At 36.5% G+C, this 5451-nt stretch overlaps 1 non-coding gene across 1 annotated transcript; it reads right to left on the reverse strand.

Moving 5' to 3' along the window:
- Window positions 1–1330: 1330 nt before the first annotated feature.
- Window positions 1331–1434, reverse strand: LOC113599641 (U6 spliceosomal RNA). The gene has a single exon (XR_003420560.1). It is a non-coding gene; the product is annotated as a U6 spliceosomal RNA (small nuclear RNA).
- Between the last annotated feature and the right edge of the window lie 4017 nt (window positions 1435–5451).

Genomic DNA, 5451 nt, shown 5'->3' on the forward strand with positions numbered 1-5451 from the left:
CAAAATATTCCCCCCATACCCCCAAAAAAGAAAAGAAGAAAACAACAACCAAGGAACACTGAGGAATGAATACTGCTGTCTTTTGGGGTTTCCCAAGGAAGTCAATCTGAAATTTAAACTTCTTTGAAATTATTATCCTAACTTCAGTTTTGTAGGGGTTTGGCAAACTTTCCAAGATTGAGACGCACACGGAGGCAATCAGCAACGTAGCGTCTGTTGATTTTTCTATGTTAAAAGACTTTGATTCATCTATTATTGCATTTGTCATTTTAAAAACCATAGTAAACAAGATGAAGTATAGCTTTCTTATTTGTGGGAAAGAAAACTTTTTGCTTGATAGACTTCGCTTGCTTTGCACAAAAAATGAACCCTTTCTGTGTATTCTGTCCAATGCGTCTGCCCATATGGAGTCTTGGGCTTGGAATAGACATTAATCGATTCTTTCCAAAGGAACAACCAGTAACAAAGGGTACCAACCTGCCCTCCCAGTCTGATCTGGTTAACAGGTTGCTAAACCAGACACCCCAAAGTGGTGTGAAAGCTGAGATGTGTGAGTGCAGTTAGAATGGCTGTAGGGATCAGAGTCAGGTAGATGTAAGGAAGGGCACAGGTTCATTGTTGTTGAGGTGGCCCGTTTTGGGGTCCTGGCGATTGATAATGAGCTTTACCATGTCACTTTTGACATGACATGTGAGAAAGCCCAGACTGTTTCAGGGGCCGCTAGTGCTACTTTTATTTAATTATAAAATGGTCTCTTAATTATTTAATTAAAATTCTCCTTTTGTGTCCCCCCAAACTCCTCTTCTGCTCAGGACAGGCCTCCCAGTCTGCCTAGCCCTCTGGTTATACCAGAAGACCTATGCTACTTTCTCACACTCGATTCTGTATCCCAGTTGGATACAGGTTGAATAAAAATATGCTTTCTGGTCCTCACACCTAGTTTATATGAGTGAATGCTGATGGAAATGGGTAAGTAAATAGTGTTTAAGTGCACGAGATCAAATTACTTCCTTCACAACTTGAAGTTCTTGACAGTTCTGGAAATACTATGCTTATTTTTTTTTTTTTAACATGGTAAAGTGGATAGATCTTTACCTAGCCTCACAGCAGATTGCCAGATTGTCAGCTTTCAATATATTACTTTTTTGAAAAAAAAATTAAGTGATTTGATTCATTTTTGGGAAAAAATTTCTTGAGCTCAGAAAACTTAAAACCATGGAAATCTGTAAATGCTTTTTGAGTTATATAGAATAAGAGACAAGACTTTGAATAAGTGGGAACTAGTTCAGTTGCTTTTGTTTTTTAATTTTTTAAATTTTTGTCTGTTTAAAAAAAATTGGAATGCTTCATAGGTTTGCATGTCATTCTTATGCAGGGACCAGGCTAATCTCCTCTGTATCATTCCCACTTTATTTTATTATTATTATTTTAAGTTTATTTATTTTGAGAGAGAGAGAGAAAGCACGAGCCAGGGAGGGTCAGAGAGAGAGGGGGAGAGAGAGAATCTCAAGCAGGCTCTGCACTGACAGTGAGCCTCAAACCCATGAACCGAGAGATCATGATCTGAGCCAGGTTGGACGCTCAACCGAGTCACCCAAGGCGCCCTTCGTTCCAATTTTAGTATATGTGCTGCCAAAGTGAGCACTAGTTGCTAGCTAAACAGTTGTCTCTTACTGGTTATTTCCTGTATGTCCAATAACTTTTACATGTTAGTACCAAGAATTCAAATTTTGAATTGCTATATGCAGCTTTGCCCAAAGCAGTGTGGTTTCCCAGACTTAAATTCCTGTTATATTTTCTCATTATAATGAGAAATATACTTAAGTAAAATACTTACCCTTCACAGCGTGTGACACAAGTGCATTGAGCAATGTATTTGTGTAATTATTTGTTTAATGCCTGTCCTTATATGTATTCATGTAACTATTTGTTTAATGCCTGTCCTTATGGGTAGATAGTAATGTCTGTCATGATAGGGGGCGCGACTGTCTGGCTCACCGGTGTAGACTCAGTGGTTAGCACAGGAACACACACAGAGTAGGTGCTCAAAAAATTTGTTGAGTCACCAAATACTTGGCAGTAAATTTTCTGTGCTTATTCTGTTTAGTAGAACTAAATATCATGTAAGTTCCATTGAAGTTTTTCATTTTCATTTTTTATTTTTTGCTTTAAATGTTATACATACATACATTGGTTAAAACAGTTATAATGGTTAAAATATTCAAACTTGCATAGATGGGAAGTGGATGGAAAGTAAAATTTATCCTCACTGCCCTTTACTGATCTCCAAAGATTTCCAAAGTTAATGACTTTAATTGGATATTTACCAATATCCCTTTGGATATTTACCATCATATTTCTAAAGAACACATTGTATTCTTGATTTTCTTAAGACTTCGGATAGTATCTATGGATTTCTGGATGAAAGGTGTGAAATTTCATACACTCTTACTTTTTCCCTTCTCCCCTATTCGCTCCTAAGTTCAGGATTTTTGTTGTTCTTTTTTTTGTTTCTTTGTTTTCATCTTTCTACTGGTTATCTTTGTTACTTAGCATTATAATTAATCTATGTTTTTCAATCACCAGCTTAAGACTGGCTCTATTTTCCCCATGCTAAGTGAGGTGAGGAAATCAGTGCACCTATATTTTCTTCTTTTCTTTTTCCCCTGCTGCCTTCTGTCAGCTAAATTATTATGTTTTACATTTTTTTGAGTTTAAAGCAATTTACATGCAAATATTTTAATAATTTACACTTACACATTGTACCATTACATTTCCTTCTATATCCAGTGCCTTTCCAACATTGTCTATAGTTTTGATTTTAAAATAGGAATATCTGAAATGATCAATATATAAACATTAGGAATATTACTCTTTCTATAACCACATAGTATATTTAGGCACAGGAAGAAAGCAGTATCATTTCATAGAGTTGTAAACAGCAAAATCTGAAAGATGAACATAGAAATAGTATAGTTAATATTATATATTATTTATAAATTAAATACAATGCATATTATACATTATTATGTTATATATATCAACAATTGTTCAAAATAATGTCATGTTTTAATTTGCTTCATATATTTTTAAAAAATTTTTTTTTCAACGTTTTTTATTTATTTTTGGGACAGAGAGAGACAGAGCATGAACGGGGGAGGGGCAGAGAGCGAGGGAGACACAGAATCGGAAACAGGCTCCAGGCTCTGAGCCATCAGCCCAGAGCCCGACGTGGGGCTCGAACTCACGGACCGCGAGATCGTGACCTGGCTGAAGTCGGAGGCTTAACCGACTGCGCCACCCAGGCGCCCCAGTTTGCTTCATATTTTAACATGACTTTCTTTTTATGCACACTACCATCCTCAACTCACCTCTAAAAAAAATTTTTTTTTCTCTCCATAAAGTCCTCTAGTCTCTTTCTAATTTCTACTCATTACTTTTTGGGTCTACTGCTCATTTTGAGATTTCTTTCACTGTGCCTCTGGATTAGATTAAACTGTTCTAAGATTGCTTTTTTTTCCTCTTTCTTGGATTATTTTTTCATGTTATTGGAGTACATCCTCGTAATATTTTTTTTTAAAGGTAGATGAGAAGTAGACTATTTGAACTCTTTATGTCTAAAATGCCTTTATTCTTCACTTAAATTTTATTTATAATTGCACTTGGTGTAGTATTCTGTGTTTACAATGGCTTTATAGGCTTTTAGGACCCCCTGTTGTTGGGAAGGCATTGATGTCCATCTGATGGTCATTTCTTTTTGAGCAAACACTGTTTTTTTCTCTCTGATGCCTTTTAGAATTTTTCTTTCCAAGCTTTGTTCTGAAATTTTACAAATATGTATCTAATGCATTTTTGTTCACTTGACGTTTGGTCAAGTTTGGCAGTCGTTGAGTTCATGTTTTTTCTAGGTCTGGGAAATTTTCTTCATCTGTTTTCTTTGGTTATTTCTTTGGTTATTTCAACTCTTTCATTGTTTATGTTGTCTTCCTCTAAACCAGCTTTTAGATATGCCTAAGACCTTTTGGATATGTGCTCTATATCAGGGCTTTTCAAGTTTTAATGCATGCGAATTACTCGGAAATCTTTTCAAAAGGAAGAATCTGAGTCAGTAAGTCTTAACTTAGACTTAACTTAGACTTTTAGAGTCTTAACTGAGGCCCATGACTCTGCATTTCTAATGAGACAGATGATGCTGATCCTGCTGGCGTGTGGATCACATTTTGAATAGTGAGGCTTTATAGTTCTTGAAATGGCATTTTGTGCATATATTTTTCTGTTTTTCTTACTTTCCATCATAGAATGTTTTATTAATTCCACCTTCCAAATTAAATTTCAGTCTTCTGCCTGTTTTGTTCAGCTTACAGTTATTTTTAGATGATCGATTATATTATTTTTTTTTAATTTTCAAGAAGTCATAGCAGCTTCTTTTTATATTACAAATACAATATATTGTTGAAATTTTGAGGCTACTAATTAGAACATTTTAATGTTCTCTTTTATTCCTTCCACTACCATTGTCTTTTCTGTGGTCAGTTTTTCTGTTTGTTCATCTTTGTCTTTCTTTTTGTTCTACTTAACTTCCCCTGCATATCTGGTAATCATTGGTTCATTATTGATTTGGGGTTGTAAAGGACTGTATTTCTAATATGGTTCTGTTTATAGTAGCTGGCATTTTTTTTTAAATTTTTTTAACGTTTATTTATTTTTGAGACAGAGAGAGACAGAGCATGAACAGGGGAGGGGCAGAGAGAGAGGGAGACACAGAATCTGAAACAGGCTCCAGGCTCTGAGCGGTCAGCACAGAGCCCGACACGGGGCTCGAACTCACGGACCCGTGAGATCATGACCTGAGCCGAAGTCGGACGCTTAACCGACCGAGCCACCCAGGTGCCCCGTAGCTGGCATTTTTATCCTTTGAGGTCGAATGGACCATTTTACCCAAAAGGCCAGTGTTCTGAATGGGAGGGCTGCCTTTAGTCTCTGCGTCAAAGGGTAAACCCTACTGACAAGTGGCTTTTTCTTTCTAGGACATGAACAAGCTTGGGCAGCACATCTGCCATCTACGCCATTTATTACATATGCAGAGGAAGAAGAAGGCCTCCCTAGCACAGCTGTTCTGAAGATAGTCTTCCCATTATAAGCCTTTATTGCTACCCCTTGGCAATTTTTTTCTATCTATACCTGTCTGGAGCCTCTCCAGAGATGTTTTAAAGCAACTGAACCCTCCTTCCACTACATCTCTTTTCTATGTATGTATTTTGGGTTGTGATTTACTCAGAGTTTATCTAACAATATAATCAACGTACTTCCTAGCTTCGAAGACTTTGTTGGACTTTCTGGCTTGCTAACGTCATTCCCCTTCCTCATCCTTTTTTTGGCTTGTTTCAAGTGCCAAGGATGTATTTATTTGTATATGTGAATGGTCGTTTCAGTGGGAATTTTGCATGGAAA

This window comes from Acinonyx jubatus, chromosome C1, assembly GCF_027475565.1.
Source record: "Acinonyx jubatus isolate Ajub_Pintada_27869175 chromosome C1, VMU_Ajub_asm_v1.0, whole genome shotgun sequence".
In the NCBI taxonomy this organism is placed as follows: domain Eukaryota; kingdom Metazoa; phylum Chordata; class Mammalia; order Carnivora; family Felidae; genus Acinonyx; species Acinonyx jubatus.